This window comes from Ascaphus truei, chromosome 7 (genome assembly GCF_040206685.1).
Source record: "Ascaphus truei isolate aAscTru1 chromosome 7, aAscTru1.hap1, whole genome shotgun sequence".
Classification (NCBI taxonomy): Eukaryota; Metazoa; Chordata; class Amphibia; order Anura; family Ascaphidae; genus Ascaphus; species Ascaphus truei.
In genome coordinates, this window is record NC_134489.1 from 61,792,709 (window position 1) to 61,814,996 (window position 22,288).

Here is a 22,288-nt window from a genome sequence, read left to right on the forward strand (position 1 = left end):
TATTATATATTTATTTATTTTGCCTTTGGCTGTATCCTCCCCTCCAAATTCCGTCAACATGGCTGCACGACGTCACGTAATACACATTGCCATAACAACGAGCTGCTCCGTGACGTCACGCGGCATCAAGTTGACATGACAATGGGATGTATTATGGTGACGAGGCATCACGTGATGCCACATTGTCATGGCAACATGTCACTGCCTGACGTTAGTGTCTTGTTGTCATGGCAACGAGGAGGGGGGGGGGCGTGACGTGATGTACATTGTTTTAAAGTGTCCCGGTTTTTCATTTTGAAAATCTGGTCACCCTAATCATAGATCAGTGTTGGGAAACCTTGGATTCCCTGGGCATCGCTAAAGCGATCCATGCAATTTTCAGGTCATTTGAAAAGGGTTTGGGTTCGTCACAATGCATCAGATCACACGCGCTATTAGAGAGGGTTGGGGTTCCTTACAAAGCATCTGATGTCAGATGCGCTATTAGAGAGGGTTGGGGTTCCTTACAATGCATCTGATCTCAGACACACTATTAGAGACGGTTAGGGTTCCTTACAATGCATCTGATCTCAGACGTGGTATTAGAGAGGGTTGGGGTTCAGTTCAATGCATCTGATCTCAGACGCGCTATTAGAGAGGGTTGGGGTTCAGTTCAATGCATTTGATCTCAGACGCGCTATTAGAGAGGGTTGGGGCTCCTCAGAATTTCACAATATAATTATAGGGTTCTTTAACCAAAAAAAGGTTGAAGACCACTGTCATAGAAACATGTAAATATCAGCAAGGTTCTCTACATGGATTTGTAAGAATGAATGTCATTATTACTGATGTCTTCATAATCTGGAATACGACCAGTAGAGGGAGGTGTTAATCTTCAAATCCAAGGGATTTAAAAATAAATAAATACTAAAAGCATTTTTACATTTTGGAGGTTATGTATCACAAAAGTAGATCGTATAGTGATACAATGACTTTAAAAGCATCATACAGAATATGAACCTCTTGAGCAAAGAATTGTGCATAGTTTGCCCATTTTGTAATATATGGAGTTACTGGATGTTCGTGATAACAAGGTGTATTCTTCCTGTGTCTTTTGCTGCCAATTTGTTACCATTTTCTCATGCAGCAAAGCAGTATGAGCTGGGGTTAAACTTGTCTCCCCAAGAATCTCGATTTAACGGTATCTAACCTAAAAGCAAACGTGCTGTATTTGAATGAGAAACATGAGGGGATTTAGGCTTCATGGCCTTACTGCAGTCGGCTTGATACATAGCAGATTTTTGTGTAAGCACACATTTCCTAAACGTGAATGCAGCATTCTTAGTATGTCACAACCTGAATACATTTTAAAATGTGAATTTCAAAACACAGCCAACCCAGCATCTAGAATTACAAGGGCAGCGCGGTGTCATGTAACGTTACCCTTCTTGTGAATGATGTTTTAATAAACTCAACTGCTTTTGATAGCCCTGGTTAAAGAGTTTTGATGTTGTTGAAAGACACTTGGTGCAGACGGAGGAATCAAATGCACCACAATATAGAAAATAACAAAGAGACACCAGCAGAACTAAAACAGAAACCTACGGGGAGATCACTTTTTGGGGGCTATATTTTTTATTTGAAACTTACCTGAACATGGAGGAGGGGGCACGGAGCTGTTCGGTTGTACTCTAACCTCCAGGGACCCCCCCCCCCCCCGTTCTGGATCACCAACCAGGTTTGTCAACCCAGCGTGAATACTCACCAGGTTGAAACAAAATGGCTGTGGAGTCGGGGTCAATAGAAAAGTGCATCGTCATCAGGAGATTGAGACTTTCTATTTATGACTCAGTGGTCAGATCTGTTATTTTTTACATACAAAAAAAAACAAATGTCTCTGTAGCAGGGAGGTCCCTGGAGGTCAGAGAACCACAGATTATCTCTGAAGGACCTTCTCAAATCAGGTTTAAAAAATGATATAATTTGGGGGGGTGGGCGATGGGTAGTTCAGATTTCTGTTTTAGCCACTAACAGGCTATGGAGGAACCTGACGATATGTGTAGCAGGACTTGCCAGAAATCATCGGGTTAAGTATAGTTGCAAAATTTCTACACTGCACTTGGTGGAGCCTGTGACTGCTATGCAAAACTGATATTATTTTCCAACATTTAATGAACAGCCTATTAAATAAAAAAAAGCAATAGGACACTTAGTAACAATGTAACTTAACTATTTCAATGTTTAACTGACAATTTTCAATAAAGTCTTTCTGATTCATTAAACTTTGCTGCCAGAGGGGCCTGTAGTGTGAAGCAATTTGGGGAAGCCTTAATCCTCTCCAACATGTCTTCTGATCGTTGGACAAAGATGGCACTAATCTGGATTCCAAGGTTCCAAGGGGATATCAAAAGACTAAGAGGACGATTAAAAGTAAAATGGCAGGAGGAAATTAGGAAATTCATTGGAGCAATGTGGAGAAGAGTGGCTTGCAACCGCAGTAACTGGAAGATCATTGGGGAGGCCTTCATCCAGCAGTGAATCCAGGAGATGAATATGAGTGTAATATAATAGTTCAATCTACCTAAATGAATTGTACAATATTAACAATGAATTTTTTCTGACTGGAGTTTAGACAAACAGGTTTCAAGAAAGTCTCAAATAGCTCTGATTATAGCTGATTCCCAATGGGTGATTCACAAGTGAACATTATTACACTGATGTTATGGTGTAATTGAGCCCTGATTCTGGGACTGGTTCCCTCAAACCTTACGTTAACAATGAATACATTTTTAGTTCTTTGAGACAGGTTAACTGTGTAATAACTAAAAAGAATAATTTTAAATATAAAAGGGAAATATCCACAATTACTGAATTTTGAGAGGGACTCAGTGACCTCCCGGGGAACAAAGGACACCGGTTGACAACGAATGTCATAAACAATAAGAATTCAAGTGTAAGTGTTCCTGCATATCTCACATAAGGGAATGGCATGTCCACCATCACTCAATGTGCATACACTCAAGCTATAGGTAACAATGAAGCATGTTATGTATTGACACCAACATGTTATGTAAGTTAATAATGTCAATGAAACCTATCTCCAACGTGGTAATAGGATGTCTCACAAGCATGATACAGTACCAGGACTTGAGTATGGAGAAACTAATCGGAGTGATTCTGACTCCTGAATAAATAGCCTGTCCTCGTATGGACTGTTGGAAGATGTTCTGCCAACCTTGGGTGGGTGTAAAGGTCCCCTACTGGAATGTGCACACAATGGTGTCAATGTGAGGTGGTTGTGTCTTCTGTAATGTATTGTTGGGGGAGGTTGTACTACAACCTGGAAAGCAGAGATATCTCTTGTCGTATCCTGGTTCTTGTATTTGGATTGACCAACCATTAAACAGCTGTTGGTTTAACATGACATTTTGTACTGGCAAACTATTGTTATGTTACCTACAGTACAACATTATGGGGGGAAAAAACTGTGGCCATTTCCACCCACAATTGTGTATTTGTGTTTCCGTTGCAGCAGCGAGAGAAATGGTGTAGGATAGCTGCAAATCACAGGGGCAATTGAGGATTTATTTATGCAGTCAATCAAGAGCCCTGATTTTTTTCCTATGGACTTCATATCTGTGCTGACTCCCAGACCTCTTCTCTCAAACATTTCCATTATACTATGTATTCCTGTTCTTAGCCTGGCTGAAATTCGACACACTGAATATAAATTTTAGAGCAAAACAAGCTTTGAAGTGTCTGTCTGGACAATCAGACACCTCTAATTTCAGGTAAAACGGTCACTTTGCTCTGATTTTGGGGAGATCAATGTCAGCCAACAGAATTTGCCGTTTTTACTAATTTGCAAATTTTCCATAACTGTTGCTGCTATATGCAGTGTATGAGCAGAATAAGAATTAGAAACCTTTTCTTGAAGTCGGGTCATGAGACATTAGTACTGTATTTCTGTGCCGTCACACTAACACTGTTATGGGTCAACCTCTGAAACATGGTCAGGGTGAATCTGTTATCAGATTCTGCTTCAGATTTTATTTATGGCATTTGATACCAATTGGATTTTAATATCATGAAAAATCCACTATTTTCCAGAACTACAATTTGCTTATTAATAATAAAAAAAAACTGCTCCATTTATTTTTATGGAATTTATTAGAAATACATCATGCAATGTAGTATACTTTAATTTTTTTTTTTTTTTTTTTAATGTTTTACAATTTCTCTTGAAACTTAGCCCAAAAAGAACTTCATTTAGCTCAGCAGACTCCGGGGATCATTTTGCAAAGTTTCCCAGTCGCAAAACTGCTGCTAATATAGATGCTGCAGATCCCTATGGCACTGAAGAGGTTAAGAGGTGCTACAATAAAAACATACATATTCTTGCCGGGACTGGAATAGGCATCAATAGCCAGCAATTCTCTTTGAGAAGATTTCTCTCCTTCCCTGCTTTGAGGATCTTTAATATCTCAGCGGCTGATTTGCATTTTGAAATGAGTTGTTTGACCTTGAGTCCCCATCTGTACGTACAAATCCCCCTACTTTAGCATAAACGCTGTATGTATAAATGTTTAATGAATGAGGCCCTTAAGGTTTGTGAAGAATCCAGATTTATATTCCATTAAACCTGATCTTCCCAGCCTAATTAGCTGGTAATTTCACCCTTGCTTGTACTATAAACCATTTTATGCTCAATAATAATAAAATCTGTGTAAACCTTGTCCTTTATTAATAAACATTATGTGCTTCTGGCTTTCAAGAAAACAGTAATGGATTGCTTTTTTTTCTCTCTATCAAAACCCCTCGCTGCTTTTTTCCCACAAACAACAAAAAACTAGTATTGAGATCTATTGATTGCAAATTTCATGTGAAATTATGTCAACAATACAAATTTTCAGTGAAATTGACACACTGTTTTTTTTTATTCTAACAAGCAGGCTACAGATCTGAATTTCCCCAAGGTCAGCAGTACGAAAAGTGAACTCTCTCATTTCCCCCCCCCCCCCTTTCAAACGAAGCATTTCGTGATCTTTGGCGTTTTCCGAGGCTGGCTTGGCTGTCTGGGTAATGCTGACCACCTTGCTGAATGATTTGGGCACGTACGGCCAACGGGAATTAGGAACGGGGCTCGCTGAAATTTGTGTCAAATATACATTATTTTCCTTTCCTCCCGTCTTATTTTTACTTAACCCCTTCCAAACCTAACATTTGATGGCCCATTTTCCTATCTGTGGCAAGACCTGAGACCCTGTTGCGTTGCGCTGCATTGGCTGGCAGGCCCCGCCGGCAGGGAAGGGGTTAATTCCTTTTCCATTGCTTGCTGAATTCATTCTTTTTTCAAATAAATTTCAGGGGCTTTTCTAGACGTCAAACAATGTGTATTGTTCACCAATCCATTTGTAGTTCAGCCCAAAATCGCTGCAGTAGTTGTATCTCACTTACGAACAAGAGCCATTAGGATACCGGTCTGTATGTGGAGTCTACATTTGCAAAGCAACGTAGCTTTCATTTCCAAACGACCAGTCCAAAATATTGAGGCTGTGTGAACCTGGTGTTAAAGAAAGTGATGCTTTGCTTACTGCTTTCCATGAAATGACTCTTTATTTACCTTTATAGAATGGGATGGGCCCTTTGAAACAGAAGTTGCACATACACACACAGCCCCTGTAAGCTCAGAAGCGAAACCCACCAGAAGCTGCAAATACTGTACCATGATGTTGCAATACTAGAAATACCAGTGCTTTTTTTGTAATATTAAAGGTGCTGGTACCCGGCCTCTTACCTTCTCCTGCTCCTCATTTCCGTCACAATGGCGTGACGTTGCGGTGTCATCTGACACCGTAGATGAGGAGAAGGTAAGAAAAAAGGTGACAATAGGTGCAGGTACACCATACCGGCGCGTACCGTCACCAAAAGGCCCTGAGAAATACTATAGTAATAATAATCCCATGTATCAAGACCGTTTTGGAATTGAATTGACAAAAAGAGGAGTTTTTATCCTGTGTTACTTGGTGTCCATTAATCATTATTGATTTTATTTCACCTACATCAACTTGTGATCTGGGCTGTCAATGGGAATTCAGAAATAAATTCTATGACATACTTATTATAATAGGTTGTATAAAAATCAAAGTCTCTGTCATTTTTTTCACCCTTTTCTCTGCGTCAACACAGTTACTTATCCTCAACCTGGCTAAATCCGCCTCAAATGTAGGAAACTGGGTTAACAAGCTCATTACGAACTTTATTAACGATATGCAGCTGCACGTGGAAAATGATGCAGTGAGTCCTAGTAGTGATACATGAATATACCCATTGTGACCTGCCCACGATACTGGGGGAGAGAAAGAAAACGCAAATAGAAGTTTTGTTTTGATGCGTGGCTCGATTTTCTGTTTGCGTCAACTGAAGGAAAGTGTTTCTTATATTTGATGAGGCACAAAAAAAGTTATGGTCAGTAAAAAAAAAAAGGTGACAAAAACCCATCTCCGTACAGTGTACTGTACAACAAATAGAAATATCACTTGTGAGCACCTCCATGTCTCACACAAACCTGCCTTCTCCACTATCTCTTAGGCTAAGGCCCCGGTATCTCCGCTGTAATGCGCGCCCGCGATATTGGCGGCGCGTTCAGCCGATTCCCCGGTCTGCAGCTCACTGCAAGCAGAGAGACCGGGGGGGGGGGGGGGGGGTGTGGCGGGGAAGTGACGGGGCGCGCCATGACGTCACCCGGCAGGTTCGCCCTCATTGGCTGAACCGCCGGGGGCGTGCCTAATCGCTCGACGCGAGTCCTGCTCTCAATTCTATTGAGAGCAGGAGCAACTCTCGCCCGAGCGCTGCGGCCCCCCCTCGCAGCGGGCCCGGTGCCATTGAGGGGAGGGCTCTCGTCCCTGCAGCGTCCGCCACAGCGGACGCTGTAGTAGGCAGCGGGGGCAAGGCCTTAGCATACAGTGCTTTCACTGCAGCCAGGGATTCTGGGTAAAGACAATGAGCACTCTGGCAATGGACTTCTTAATCCAGGCTGTGCTGAAAAAGCCGTGTAATGTGGCAGGCATAAATTTATAGGGATCCATGTTAGAAATGAATATGAAGCAAAAAGTAACACACTGTGAGTGCTCATTTACATTTGAAGCAAATAGTTGACCAGAAAAGTTTATGCCACCTCAGACCTGGCGGATCTTATTTGACCCAAATGCAGGATAAAAGTGACATGCAGAGTTTGCTACATCTCATTATAATCTGTGTGTCATGTAACTCCTCCCTAAAGCCTCCTATCGTCACTCCCCAAATTGCAAGGTGACACAAACAGCACTAAACTTGGAGCAAGGACATTGAAGCAAAGAGACGCAACATGAAAAATGACGCAATGTGCAAACATTTTTCTCCACATTTGCCTTGATACATCACCCCCACTGTATCTGGATCCACTTCCAAGACTAAGCGATTATACTACCTACAGGCCACCATACTCTGAACCATAATTATGTCTGTAGTGGGGGCCTGAAACATTAAGAGTTACTTATCCTAACTTTTCTTTAGGGGAAATGTAAGTGAAAAATCAAGATGGTATTCTTTGGGGGGGAAATTCAATACATAAGCATTTTCTACCTGAGATGTTTCAGGCTGCACAATTTTCTGGAAAGTGGGAAAAATAACACTCACTCACTCTTAAAAGTGGTTTAGTCATTGCAACGTGTCTGTAATCCTGATTCATATATAGGACAGTTCACATCTGTTATATGTAATTAAGTGTACCTGACTCCTCAGCTGTAGGAGCCAGCTATTTTTTTTAAGTGGCTGGCTCATTAAGGAGTAAAGAGGGGTTAAATATTTTATTTCATGTAATGACTTACTGTAAATGTGCAGAGAATAATATTGCTCGGTTTCCTGGAAGTCTGTGATCTTTTTTTTTAAGCACTATTTTTTATGTAAGTTTTAAAAAAAACATATTCTATAAAATGAAGCTCTAAAAAACAAACAAAGTTTGTATATGAGAAAGGACTATCAAAAAATAGAAATACATAAATGCATGTACATACAGTATATGATTTCAAAGATAATATAATCAATTCCACAAGGTTTTATTAAAAGGTAAGTCCAGGTCTTCTGACAAAATGTAAAAGGCAAATTAATTTTTTTAGGTTTTTGTTTTATTTATCGTCCGCCCTTAACTTAAACTAACATACTGCACTGCAATTATGTTTTCTATGCTTCCCAATGCTTGTCCTCCTTGGAGAAAATCTTGCCTAATTCTTTAATTATATGTAGGGATTCTGGGTTTGTGTTTAATTTTTGAAAAATCTGATTTCCCCCCCCCTGTGTCCTCATCTTATTGATGGAAAAAAATGGGGAAGCCATGAATGTGGTCATCACAGAAACGTTGGATTTTTGTGACTGTTTTTAGTCATTAAATGCCTTTTTTGTATTAATCAGTTAGCATCCTCGCCCTGGTGTGCACGGCTTCCCATTTTTTTTCCATTCATGACAGTGCCCTGACTAGGGGTCCTGCCTGTAGCACCCATGCTTTTATTGCCTTTAACTTATTTCCCCTTGGATTAGGGGCATCTCAAGTTGCATGTTCTTGATTCCTTTTTTGCCCCGCTTGACTCATCTTATTGATAAAATCAGTGTTTATCAATGTTAACAATGGCAAAAAAAAATGGCACCGGTGTTGTAAATTCTGTGCATATCTGTGCACTTTTGATCATGTTCCATACTCCCCTCATGTCGCTCTTATCTTCTACCTGTGGATGAGCTGCTACAAGAGGTGAGACGCAGTCGGAAATGATGCATCATTTCTGTTTTTGTATCGCTTTTAACCGGAAGTGAAAGATGATCAGTAGGTGGTGTTTTTCGGTTAAACCCTAAAACCGGAATGCAATAAGGCAGGGGTGCTCAACTCCAGTCCTCAATCCCCCCCAACAGGTCAGGTTTTCAGAATATCCCTGCTTCAGCACGGGTGGCTCAATCAATCCTTGCTTCAGCACAGGAGGCTCAATAAGAGGCTTAGTTTTCGACTAAGCCACTTGTGCTGAAGCAGGGATATCCTAAAAACCTGACTTGTTGGGGGGGCGGGGTGGGGGGAGAGGCTTGAGGACTGGAGTTAGGCACCCCTGCAATAGGGTACACAGTACCAATGCTTTATTTTTACAAACCCAAACTCTTTTTCTTTTTTAATGAGGCCCATACCAACCCTTCTCACTGCCAGAGGGGCCAGCAATCCATTGCCCCCTTTATTTTCTTACGACATAAGCACAGCCTGACAAAACCTTTTGAAAAGTATGGGCCAATTCTTATTTAACAGGATTTCTCCACCCTGAGACCGGGCACAACACCATTACTTTCTTCTGATAGCGCTTTGGCCAAAGGTGACAGCCAAAGAATGATGGTACGGCAGACATTATACCGACGCTCTCCGAATTGATGGGAAAGCCAATGTTCTTATAACCAAGTGATTTTCCCGGTAAAGAGTAGGATGATCCTTCTGCTTCCCAAAGGGTTCAGTTAAAATAAAAGAGGGTTTACCTCACAAATATTATTTTTTGTAAACTTCAAATAACATTTGACCTTCAGCTATCCTATTAGTAGGGGAAAGGTTTGGGGTTGAGCTGGACAGGTAGAAGGCATACTGTTTCCCATCGCATTTTATGATGGCTCATACGGCCAATTAAGACAAAGCACACTCAACAAATAAAGGTATGTAAACACAGGCTATTTCTGTTTATTACACCTGACGCCAGAAAATAACCCTCTCACCATTAGCCACGAATAGCTACAGTGGAGCCGCCGCGTTTCCAAGAAGGCTCTGTCTGTGTTCATCTCAATGAACCTGGATGACCTTGAGAGAGTGAAGGACATAACGTTGCCACCTGTCTACAATTAACTTATGCACATACCTGCCAATTGACTCCAGGTAATCAGTGTGATAATGATCCAGTCCTGGTTCTTCGCATTCACATCCGCTGCTCTGATGCTAGATCCATCTGGCAGTGACGGTCTTAAAAAAAATAATGAAGTAAATCCTAAATATGATGGATATATTGCTTTTTGGGGGGATGTGCAAACTTGTCCATGTTTACAGTACTTTGCAAATAATCTGACTTTTTATTTAGGCAAAAGTTAATTTTTTTGATGATCTCCCATACAAAGAAAAAAAAAGAATGGTTCACCTTTGTACAGTTTAGTAGTGGTTTGATGTTGAGCCCTTCTGCAATAAAGTAGTTAAAACTAATATTACCTCCTGTGGAATTTTTTTTTATGTCATGGGACATTAAGCACTGCACGTTTTAACTCATAAAACCCTATGTTTAGTTATTTTTTTGTTAGCACAATGATGCAACGTTAACTTTATAGGTACAACGCCTTAAAATTACCTATTGGTGTTATATTAGACCCACAGTAGTTCAATCATATGACTACATTAAAGTAAACGTTCGTTGACATTTTAGTGCTTCTAATCTTAAATAATCTTCTAATAAAACACAGCCCACATGCAGTAAATAGTCGCTAACGGCTATATCATTTGAGTGATTAATCCTCAAGGTTGGATGTCACTGGAGTATTTCCTGTTTCAGGTTTCTACGATTCGGTTAAGAATTTTCTCCAGCTTTATTTGCCAATGTTGCCAAGATTGCCAGGTCTTTGGGGATCATTAAAACGACATTCCCCCCACGCTGCCGGTGCAATATAAACATGCTATTCAATTCTTATACATAAGCAAAAAGGCGGCCATACTGATTGTGCTGAACATGTTTCCAGGATGGAATAAAGCTCTTCTTAGCCGTCGAGCACATTTACATGTTTCTTTTACAGTGCAATAGTTTTTCAAAATTAGATCTAAACCCAATTCCAAACAAATAACATGGAATATACAATATATACTAACTTCATTGGGCGCTAGTTAAATACTTGTATCCAAGTAAGTAAATAACTCGGTAGCAGATGCAGGGATTGGGTTGAGATGCAAAGAGGGTCATCTATCAATGTCTACTGGCTGAAAAACTGGGGCAAAAAATACTATTGCACAGCAGATTTTTTCTTCTTCAAATAAATAAAATCCCCATTGATTACCAGCATTTGTTTGCTAATGGTTCAAATTGTCATTTTTAAGAGCAACCAGAATGATACTGGATAACCATTTCTCTATAACACAAAAAGTACAGCAAGGAGAAGAAAAAAAGTTTTGGTATCTCGAAGTAAAGCAACAAAATTGAACCTGGGAAGTAGAACTGCGCCTTAGAAATTGTCTTATGATGTTATATATTGCAATGGGATATCAAAGGAACACAAATGAATGATAGAACTGTGCAGTGTGTCCAAATAACCAATACATTCTAATTAACCTTTAGCGGACAAGAAATGGATACAATATGGAATCTGCTTATTATGAAAATCAATTCGTCAATAACGGTAGATTTTTCAGAGTGAGGTTTGTGCTTTTTCTGTAATGACTATGGATCAATATATATATATATAATATATATATATATATATTACAGGAAATTGCCCTCTATTGGCATTTATAGGCTTTCAACCACAAAGAAGAGATTTGGTTGAAATGCTGAAAACTGAAAAGCCCAATGCTACATCCAATGTGACAAAATACCAAGTAAATATAGTTAAATACTTCAATAATAATATTCTCAGGAGTAAGGGTCATTTAATTAAGCCCCTTGGCCAAAGAGTTATAGGTGTGCAAGCCGCGTCAAGGCATAACAAAATTTGTAGGTCCTAACACTAAACTGTGAAACTTCTCTTTACCTCTGTTGGAGGGAGAATGACCGCAGTGGTCATACTGCCTATGCGTTCTTTGCGCATGCGTGACATTTGTCCAGACAAATATGGTCACCCTACATAAAAAGAAACTTGGAGGAGTCACTTGCCAAGAAAGCTTGCAATCTAATTAGCACAGTGGGAGCAAAAATCCGTGGTCAGGTAGAAAAAAATGGTAATGTCACTGCCTTTGAAGTGGGTGAATCAGTCCATTCTTGGTGTCACCTCTTGGTGACCTTGGGCAAGTTACTGGGATATTGTAAGCTCTTCGGATTTGGTTCTTGCTTTTTCAAAATGATCTGTGTACAATGTAGTGCTATATAAGAAAAATATTACTATTATAAGGTTTTCCTCACACAGCACAGGGGTTACAAAAAGGTTCATGTTGCCGGCTATCTTTTTTTTTTTTTTCTCTCCCGGATTTCCTTCCTCCTTCACGCCCCTCATCATTAAAAATAGAGGTAAACTCGTAAAAGTTATCAAGTAACCATTTCAATACCCCTCCCAATAAAACGTTTAATGAGGTTAAACAGCCGCATGAGCTGTCCCACTGCACGCCACCGGGATAAACCGCATGTGGGGTAAAGTTTGCTCCACAGGATTTGTTTGACTTCTCTTTTGTCCAACCAATCTGTAATAGTACGAGGCATTAACAAGCATTGTCATTCTCTCACTGCGGCCTCAATTCCCAGGGGATTTGTATTCAGTCAATGATTGGGGTGTCTGGGGGTTACTCATTAAGCTGCGATAGTGCTGATCGGGGGAACTATCGCACTGAAACGCCTATTGACTCCAATGGGAGTTGCCGTTCCATAGTACCCTAGTCGGCACTATCAAAGAATAACTCTCTATGTATCAAAACTGGGGTGTTTTTTAATCCTGGCTGCAATTTGGGCGCATGTACCTCAGCTTGTGATTTCAGCGAGCGTCAGTAGGAGGAGTTGGGGAGGAGTTACATGGTGCACACATTGTAATGAGATGTATCGCAGTCTGCGTCTCTATGCACCAGTCTTTTCACCTTTTATCTAAGATTTGAAGCATGGGAAGCCGGTCATTCTGCAGCAGAAACGGATCCTTAACCGTGGGCTGCTCCAAGAATTGGAGCGGTCCTTTTAAACACACTTTATTCTGTGACAATACGTGGACCCCCATTATCTTTATTTCTGGGTAACGCATGCCGGCAGTGTAGCTTCCGCTTCTGATTAACCCTTGGAGTGACGGAGGAGCCGTGGCATCGGAGTGCCACAGCCTTTCCGGTACGTGGCTGTCATGCGACTGCTCCTCAGGAGGGATCCCGTGATCGCGACATCACCGATGGCGGCACGGACCAGGAAGATTCCTCCTCTTCCTGTCAGCAAAAAAACGAGCAAATAAAATATATGACATAGCTATGACATCATGGGACACCTGCAGTGCCAGACCCCATGACATCATCGCTATGTCAAACTGCACCCACAATCATAATGAAGGATGCAGGATAATAATATCTTTTTCTTTTGTAGCATTGCCAGTGTATGCAATGCTGCACATAGGATTTTGCAGGCACAATGAGTCCACGTTCCAAAGAGTTTACAATCTGATTTGGTGCCTAAATCCCGGATCATTAAAGCAGGGCTGTAGCAGTGTGCTATGTATGTACAACGCTGCCCACATTCCCTGCCCCAAAAAAAGAATAATAACTATTATCTTTATTATGCTCTCCCAGAGGTTTTTTATTTTACAGTGTAACAGTCGGTCTCTGAAGCAGCAAAGGAGCTAATTAAGAGCCCCCACTGGAGAAAGAAAATCCACTTAGTTAGTTGGAACAGAATATTCAAATTACTCACTTAATTCCACTTAGCCGCGCTCTTTGCCCACTTAAGGGTGCAATTTCATGATTTAGGACTGTGTCTTTTGAACACCAGGACCTGTTGCTGACCTTACAATTATCTCCTCACAAAAGGATTGTGAAAGCATTGTAATTTACCACCCACACGCGCTCAAGGTATTGTTACATCCAACGGGGTCCCCCCGTGGTATGATTTTCAAAGTAACGAGGAAAAGGAGACCTCCGACTGTTAGGGAATAATACACAATCCAATCCAAAATTTGTTTGTTCTGTGTACCTTCTATTATCGTTGAACAATCAATTGCGAAGCTGGCACAGTAAAGGTACATTGTTCACTTAAAGGGGTATTCCCACCTACGATCAAAATGAACTCGCAGCAGTAGCATGTTTAATGGGTTAAAAATGGATGATTGACACTATTTAATTTGCAATTAGACAAGTACTGTATAAATATTTTTAACATATTTTTTTTAACTCCATCATAACCAACTCCTTGGGAGGTTTTGTATTTTCATTTTTACCTATTGTTATACGACTCTTCCCAATCTATTGTATAGACCGAAATACTGTTGATCTATTTTTCTCCTTTTTTATTTTATTTATTATTGTTAGTATAAAGATAATATAGAAAAAAGTGAAGGAAAAGAACAATAATTACCAGATAAAGTTAGAGTTAAAAAGATCCCTACTAAATAGAAATGCTTTCTCACAAAGATATAAGTGTACATTTTATTTTAAGAGGGATTGAGCATTTCTGATGAAGCCAATCACATTGATAAGTTGTATAAAGGGCCATGTGACCTTGTACATTGACCTCTAATACTTGTCTAATTAACCCTTCCCCCTGAAGCATGACAATTATCTCAAAACTTTTCATTGAACAAGAATGGAAAATCTCACCTTCTTTGAAAAAAATAGTTGAAAATTCACATCGCTACTTGTATCTCATCCTGGCAAGTTTCGGATTCACTCCCAGTGCCAATAAATGAGTGGTAAAAGCATATCTTCACGGCCTCACTAGCCAGCAGCGTTGAAACCATCGAGGGTACATCTCAAAATGTCCCAAAGATGAGCAGTGTTCCAGAAACAGGCGCAAACGGCCTCATGTGAACTCTGCGTCACTTTGTGCGTCCCGTCAGTTTGTCCGGAAACGTACAGTGTGGCACTGCCAGTGCCATACTATTTCTGTCGGCAATGGGGTTAATATTTGGAATAAAAGCCATTTGCTTTTTCTCCCACCAAAAAAACCAAAAAAAAAACCACGTTAATTTAATTTAAATCTAAAAAAAATGTTTTGCTCCCAAGAGGTCGGCAGTGGTATTTTTAAAATAATTCCTTTCCAATTAATACATATCTCCGATCTTGAGAAGCTCGGACCTACTTCACCAATCACAGGCAAAGTAATTAAAGTTGCGAATCACTGCCAAGAAAATGTCTTGATCGCTTAATAATGTACGCAAACAAGCAACAAACCCGCTGTATAGTTTGTTTGTTTCTCTGGGTTTTTTACTGAATGGAAAATAAGTTGTTGCTTTGTACTTTGCTGACACTTTGGCCCTGATCCACAAAGCTCTGATACATCCACTTAATGTGACGTCAGCCCAACTTACAGTAACATCACGTTAAGGCCAGAGGTGTATCTGCACAGGACAAGAATGCCCTGCTAAGTCATGTTTCCTCCCGTAACGAGCATTGCGTTAACTATAACGGCCGTTAGTAATAGTAACATGCAAATGAGGCATTATCATAACAAAATTAGGTCATCCCTACACTTTGTGTTATTCATATTCAGTCCCTGAAATAGGGCTTTTACAGAGTCCCGATGGGTGTAACGTCACAGTCGCTGTACTGTAGGTATGATTTAACCGACATAGCGTCATGTCCCCTTCCGCTCCTCTCTCTTTCTCAACTTGAGTTAAAGCAGCAATGCTACTTTCCAACTTTTTGAAGTGAAACTTCTTAGCTGGCACCTACCAAATGGAACTTTTCCCTTGGAGTAAATCACCTTCATGGTGACGGAGGTGCAGCCACGGAAGTGACATTACTGTGCTGGCAGAAGAGGCCGTCAGTGTTGACAGCTCTGCGTGCATGCGGAGGCTTCACCGCGCTCGGTGCGCCTGCGCAATAGCCGCCGGCTCGGCGTGCCTGCGAGGTAGCCAACGGCTCGGCGTGCCTGCGCAGTAGAGACACACAAAGACACATACACACAGACACACACCACACACAGAGACACACACATACACAGAGACACACACACACAGACACGCACACGCACACGAGGAATTTACAGTTAATATACATATAGAAGTGCAAATAGGTAAAACAGGGGTGTGTGTCACGCACACGCGTTCTAAGTCAAACGTCTTTGCGTTTTGGGACTGAAATTGTGTTTTGATTTTTAATTAAAAACATCATCACAAATACAATTTCTATGACAAAACAGTGACAAAACACAAAGAAGTTTCACTTAAAATGCACGTGCTCGGCACACACACACTTTTATTATTCGTATTTTTTTTTTAATATGTAAAGCATGTGGCAATGTATAATTATGCATTCTTACATAAGCTGGCAATCATTTGGTGCTCCTTTTATAAATCTGGAAAAATCCTTATTGTGTGCCTAACATAATGGCTGCTTCAGTCAGTGTAACTCAGTAGCTACAGTGTATCCTTTCATTACTAAGGTAACAGTATCTGTTATAAAATTTTACAGCTCAAATGGCTGGGAACATTTTCAACAAATTATCCAAAACAGGAAAGTGTTGCAAAGCTCTTGCACTGCTTGGGAGGTGGGCTTAAACCTGCTATAGAAATCAAAGGATGCTTTAAAACTCATAAAAAATTAAGGGTTGAATAAAAACAAAAAACAGTCACTTTTATCTAATACTACAGAATTGATTTATTTTCAAAAACCCATATAGGATTTCATGTTTTGTTTCTTTAAACACCTATTTCAAGGTCTGGATGGGGGTAACGCTAAGACGTATTTAATGTTCCATTATTGAGATAGCACAATATTATACTATAATAACATAACTTTAAGCCTCTCCTAATGAGATACAGAGCAGACGTTGTCTTTGCATATAATTTACGTTGAGAATACAGGTCAAGCTCGGAGGAAAATAACGTCCGCAGACTTATTTATTTCTTGCTTTAACCCTTTGCACACTGGAAGGGCTTGCAATGCATGTGAGAGACTTAAAGGGTCAATCATTAAACTGCGATGATGCCGATCGGGGCACTGTTGCACGGAAATGCCCAATGAGTTTCCATGTGATAGTTCCCCCAATGGGCGCTATCTCCGTTTAATAAGTGACCCCTTTAGGGCCATATTTACTAATAAGTGGTACCTTCCTTGCTGAAAGACACCTTACTACCCCACCCAAGTGAATGAGCCATAGGGGGCCATATTTACCAAGCAGTGTTACTCCTTATGACACACTCAGTACTTCTTCATTTTAACCCTTTAGACAGCGCATACACGTCACGCATACCATACTGCTGGCTATAGTGTTGTTTCTGTTCCCCTTCTCGCTATACAGTGGGAAACATACAAAATACAGTACAAAATAGGTAGTGTAGGATCTGCTCAGGGGTCGACCGTGACGTGGTTACAGACTGCAAATGTTTTGGCCAAAGGATTTAACTAAGTGACCCATATTCATGAGAAGAACAAATAAGAAAAAACAGAGAGTAATATACTGAGTAATTTGTTGCGTTGAATGTAGGATTGGGGTTTTCTGTCTATTGTTACTCCTTAAGACACCTTCCTGGCTGTAGAACAATTTACAATGGATTCACTTGATTGGACCGGGCGGGAAGGTGTCTTATGGAGTAGCACTGCTTTGCAAATATGGGTCTGACTCAACCTTTTTGCTGGGGTTGGACATTTTACTGATGGAATTCTAGATCTCAACATCTACAATCTGGAAATAAGAGAACTGGGACATTACAGAGGCTTTCAGATACCTAGTAGGGTACAGGCAGAAAACAACTTAGAAGCATCACACACTTAGGAAAGTGGGACGAAATTCAGGGTACGTATTCAAAAGTCCTTCTCAAGTGAAAGTTTAGTGAATGCATGTGCAGCCATGTATCCTCTTGGCTACTAATCTGCCCTGCCTAACACATAAGCCCTGGTACAAGTGTAGGCAGTGTTAGGGTTAATCTGGGTTCCACTGCAGTAAACAACTCCCTGGAGGGACAGAGGGGGTGGGCCTGAGGCCTGTGTACTGCCCTATCAGGGACTCGGACGTAGGACCCTCCCCCTGGGTACAAAAGGGGCTGCAGAGCTACATTTACCAGTGGTTGGAAGTGTGGAGCCAGGGCTCTGGCCACCTTCCTTCCCCTCCTGCAAGGGAGTGGGATACTATCCTTTATTCCACCAGGGAGTAGGGGAGCAAAGGATAGACCTTTGGGGCCTCAAGCCCTGGGGGGTGTTTTAAGATGGAAAGTGATTTTTAGGGTTCCAAATAAAGAAAAAGTGGTACTCTGAGGTGTCTTGTTCTATGATATATCAACTGGAAAAGCAGAATAAAAGATCACATAGGGTCAAAGGCTTCAGACTAAGGCCCAGATCCACAGATCCACAGTGCACCCCAAAACTGGAACAATCTACCGGAGACTCTCCCAGCCACCACCAGTCTAAGTTCTTTCAAAACTAAAGCTGTCACATTTTAATGTGGTCTGTAACTGTTACATACGCCTATAACATCTATTATCTCTTACTGTGCATGCAATGTCTTGTATATAATGTATAACCCTGCTCACTTAATGTAACTATGTATTTGTAACCATGTATTAGTCTCATAACTCTGTGCCCAGGACATATTTGAAAACGAGAGGTAACTCTCAATGTATTACTGTACTTCCTGTTAAAACATTTTATAAATAAATAAAAAGGGTGCTAAGCTTTAGCACACCTTTATTCCCATTCATATGTTATACCTTAGCATCCTTAGTGAATATAGACCTAAGTAGAGAAAACAGGCTTATAATGTGGGAGTATTTCTGCTTGCAAGCTCCTGTTAGAGATCTGCATACTGTACTTTTTGCCCAAATTCACAAACCTTGCAAAATTTCCCATATTTTTGCAGGAAAACAAATTCACACTTCACAAGTTTATAAGTAGCATGCCAAGTTCTTGTAAATGTCCATTCCAGACCTTGAAATATGGCTTTTTCTTCTCTTTTCTCGTCCTCTCCAGCAAAAGGTATATGTCAAAGTCTAGATATTGTGCGATTGTAGAGTCTCTGGTGAAATTAGCCATTTCGCCAGAACTTTTGGATGGGGCAAAATTTAAATTTTGCCCTGACCTAGTTTGGGTCAAGTGAAAGTTTTGTGAATTTTCTAACATTTTTGAAAGTTGGCGAATGTAATTTGGGCAAGTTTCTACATCTCTAGTTCCTATGTAATGCATGCAGGTTTTCCCAGCATTGGAGGGGTTCATTTGCAGTGCGTTGTTGAACCCTTTATCCCTGAAACGGTTAATGAGGGTGCATAGTACGTGCACTGTGGGAAAATCAACTGCACTCATGATGTGTTTACTTCTGCGACTAACTGCAGTCGTCTGCTGTGAAATGCAAAGGCACTTTCTTGATTTTCCCAGGGTGAAGATTCATCATGATGCTAATGAAAGGGACCTGCCACCAGGGGGGGGCACTGTCCAATTCTACACTTTTGGAAATAGCACGTTCAGTACCTTGTGACCTAGTGTGTCAGTCACAAACTGACGGTGTTGAGCTGCACGTCTGGAAATGCACACGCGACACTATAAAGAACGTATGCAATGGCAATTTCATGACTGACATTACATCTATGTTTGAAGTGCTTATTCCTATTATGCATTTAATGCTTTTGTTTTTGCATCTGATACTGTAGTGAAGCTCTATGTACATGGAGGGTGCTATACAAATAAAGATATACATACTGTACATTATATATACAAGTTGGTAAACAGCCTACTGTAACTTATTTTCCATAAAGAACAGAGACCCAATAAACTATTATTGCGTCACCTAGGCTAATTGCAATATCTAGTTACTTTGTATTGATTTTGGTTTGCGAATGACGTGTAAATTGCCATTTACTTTGATTTGTGAATATATATATATTTTTTTACATTTGCCAGCAGTTTGACAAGTAAACCTCTCTCTCTCCACCCCTCTCTCTCTCTCCACCCCCCCTCTCTCTCTCTCCACCCCCCTCTCTCTCTCTCTCTCTCCACCTCTCTCTCTCTCTCTCTCTCTCTCCACCTCTCTCTCTCTCCATCTCTCTCTCTCTCTCCACCTCTCTCTCTCTCCACCTCTCTCTCTCTCTCCACCTCTCTCTCTCTCTCTCCACCTCTCTCTCTCCACCTCTCTCTCTCTCCACCTCTCTCTCTCCACCTCTCTCTCTCTCTCCACCTCTCTCTCTCTCTCTCCACCTCTCTCTCTCTCCACCTCTCTCCACCTCTCTCCACCTCTCTCCACCTCTCTCTCTCTCTCTCTCTCTCTCTCTCTCTCTCTCTCTCTCTCTCTCTCTCTCTCTCTCTCTCTCTCTCTCCACCTCTCTCTCCATTATGCAGGATTGGGGGTGTCAGCGGATAATAAGTCAAGTGTTACCTGGAAACAGGGACATCACAGGGTGTATGTATAGGAAGGAGACGGTTCGAGAGGAGTTAGGTTCCTGGAGAGTAAGAGCGGAAGAGCCTCAGTGTATATAGTTAAGAAGTATGTCCCTGAGTGTATTGGACAGACCCATCCCTGTTTATTATGTTCTAGATAGGGACAGTGCCCCTTCAGGTAGGGTCCCGAGATAGGGCCATGTTGAATCCAGCGGTTGACAGAAGAGGAGGCAGGCACGCCACAGAGGTTCCCATCAGGAGGGCCCCCGGGTGCCATAGGATCATTATCAATTCTAGTCTGACGAGAGACAAGAATGGGGCGTAGATCTCCTAGCTATAGTGAGTTGTCCAGGGCCCAACAAAGGACCCATAGTGACAGGGCGTAACGGATGCTATGCAGAACGGGGTCAGGTCAATTAAGGAGAATCCAGTCGTGCCCGCACCTCCCCAAGCTGTTAAGTGAGGGAGCCTGGGGATGCACCTGTTAAGAATACAGACGAGCGGGATGATACGGACAACATCAATCTATACTACTGTGTACCGTGTATGAATGAGAAGAGCCCTAGTAACAAGGGGCATAAATAAAGAGTGTTGTTCATACTACAAATGTTTCTGGCGCCCATCATTTCCACCTTTGCTACCTCATTGCCTGGCCACACGAAGCCTGCAGCCTGAATAAGGTAAAGCCTTCTGAGTAGCCAATAACAGAGGCACTGATGTACACCCCCAAGGAGCCGGCATGGGAGGGTCACATCTATTCTCCTCTCAACAGTATCGATTGAAAATGTCAACGTTTTATATCAAAATAAATTGTCGAATTTCGTTTCAACCGTGTTAATTTTGCCCAACATTTGTGAGCTGAGAAGCCGTAGCGAACCTGTTGCAAAGTTTCAAACTTTTTTGGAAAAGTGAAACATTCTCAAGCTGAATTTGGGTCCAGATCATAATATGTAATGTAACCATTTCCGTGTTGTGAACCTTTTGATTTCCCCCCCACTTTTTGAACGTTAATGAAACTGCCACTTCAGAGTCAGCATTAAACCTACTCACATAGGAAACAACCTCTTAAAATGTACAGAGCTCCGTTCTAGAAGAACTTGTGCTCGTCACACAGATGATAAAGGAATTAGTTAGTCCTTGACATGCTGTATTGTTAATACATCTTGCTAGAAGAGTCCTTTCCTTACCTCTTCCTTTTTATAGAATACATAAACCAAAGTGATCTGCTTTCTAATACAGTTCTGGGGGCGGGCAACACTGGGCTGAGATCATTAGGAAATCAAAGATTTTGGAATCATATGCAAAACCTCAATGAATGCAGAGAACCATTTTCCACGAAGCCTGCCTAATTTTTGTTATGCTCTTAATAGACCACCCATACTATGAGCCTGTCCTATAGGGTCCTAGCACGACTATAGTACAAGTTTACTGTTGCATATATACAATTCCCTTACAGGCACATTCACTGTTACTAACATATACTAAAATAAGTGCTGTAAGCTGTTATCTTTTCCTCTTTCCAATGGCAAGTCAATTTAAAATGTTGAATTATTGTATTAGGTCTGTATAGTTTATTATTATTGTTATTATTATTATTATTGTTATACCATTACATAATATTAGTATTTGTTTCTTAGGCTGTGGCCATGTTGCCTACGCCCGCACGGAGGCTTGCGGAGGCTGGGAAGTGACCCGCGTGAAGTGGGTGCTTTCCCTGGCCATGGTGGATGGGCCGTGGGGGGCGTGCCTAGGGGCGTCACGGAGCTGGTTCGCCCTCATTGGGTGAACCGCTTACGTGACAGGCCTGTCACGCCAAGAAATCAGTTTCAACTGATTTCTTGCGCAGCGTGTGCCCCGTCCGCTTCCGTGCGCACGTGCCTGCATGCTGAATGGACGCGATCACTGCCTTAAGGCAATCTGATTGCTCAGCATGCGGATGCGTCCGCACTGTCTGCGGCACCATGGCCCCAGCCTTATGCGATGACAGTGTATGCAGTGCAGTACATAGAATTTTGAAGGCACAACAAGTTTCTGCCCCAAAGATATTGCAATCTCTGCTTTGGTGCCTGAGATTCAGAGAGATAACGA

The 22,288-nt window shown here is 41.3% G+C and overlaps 1 protein-coding gene across 2 annotated transcripts in view; it reads left to right on the forward strand.

The window, feature by feature from the left end:
• Positions 1 to 20,781, forward strand: part of FTCDNL1 (formiminotransferase cyclodeaminase N-terminal like) — an 81,172-nt gene extending 60,391 nt beyond the window's left edge. Inside the window, exon 7 of one of the 2 annotated variants that reach the window (XM_075608711.1) lies at positions 20,162 to 20,781. The gene's annotated coding sequence lies outside the window, so the exon portion shown is untranslated. Of the gene's footprint in view, positions 1 to 3,511; positions 4,145 to 20,161 lie in introns of those variants that run through there. The other variant, XM_075608709.1, reaches the window with a different exon arrangement.
• Positions 20,782 to 22,288: the final 1,507 nt, after the last annotated feature.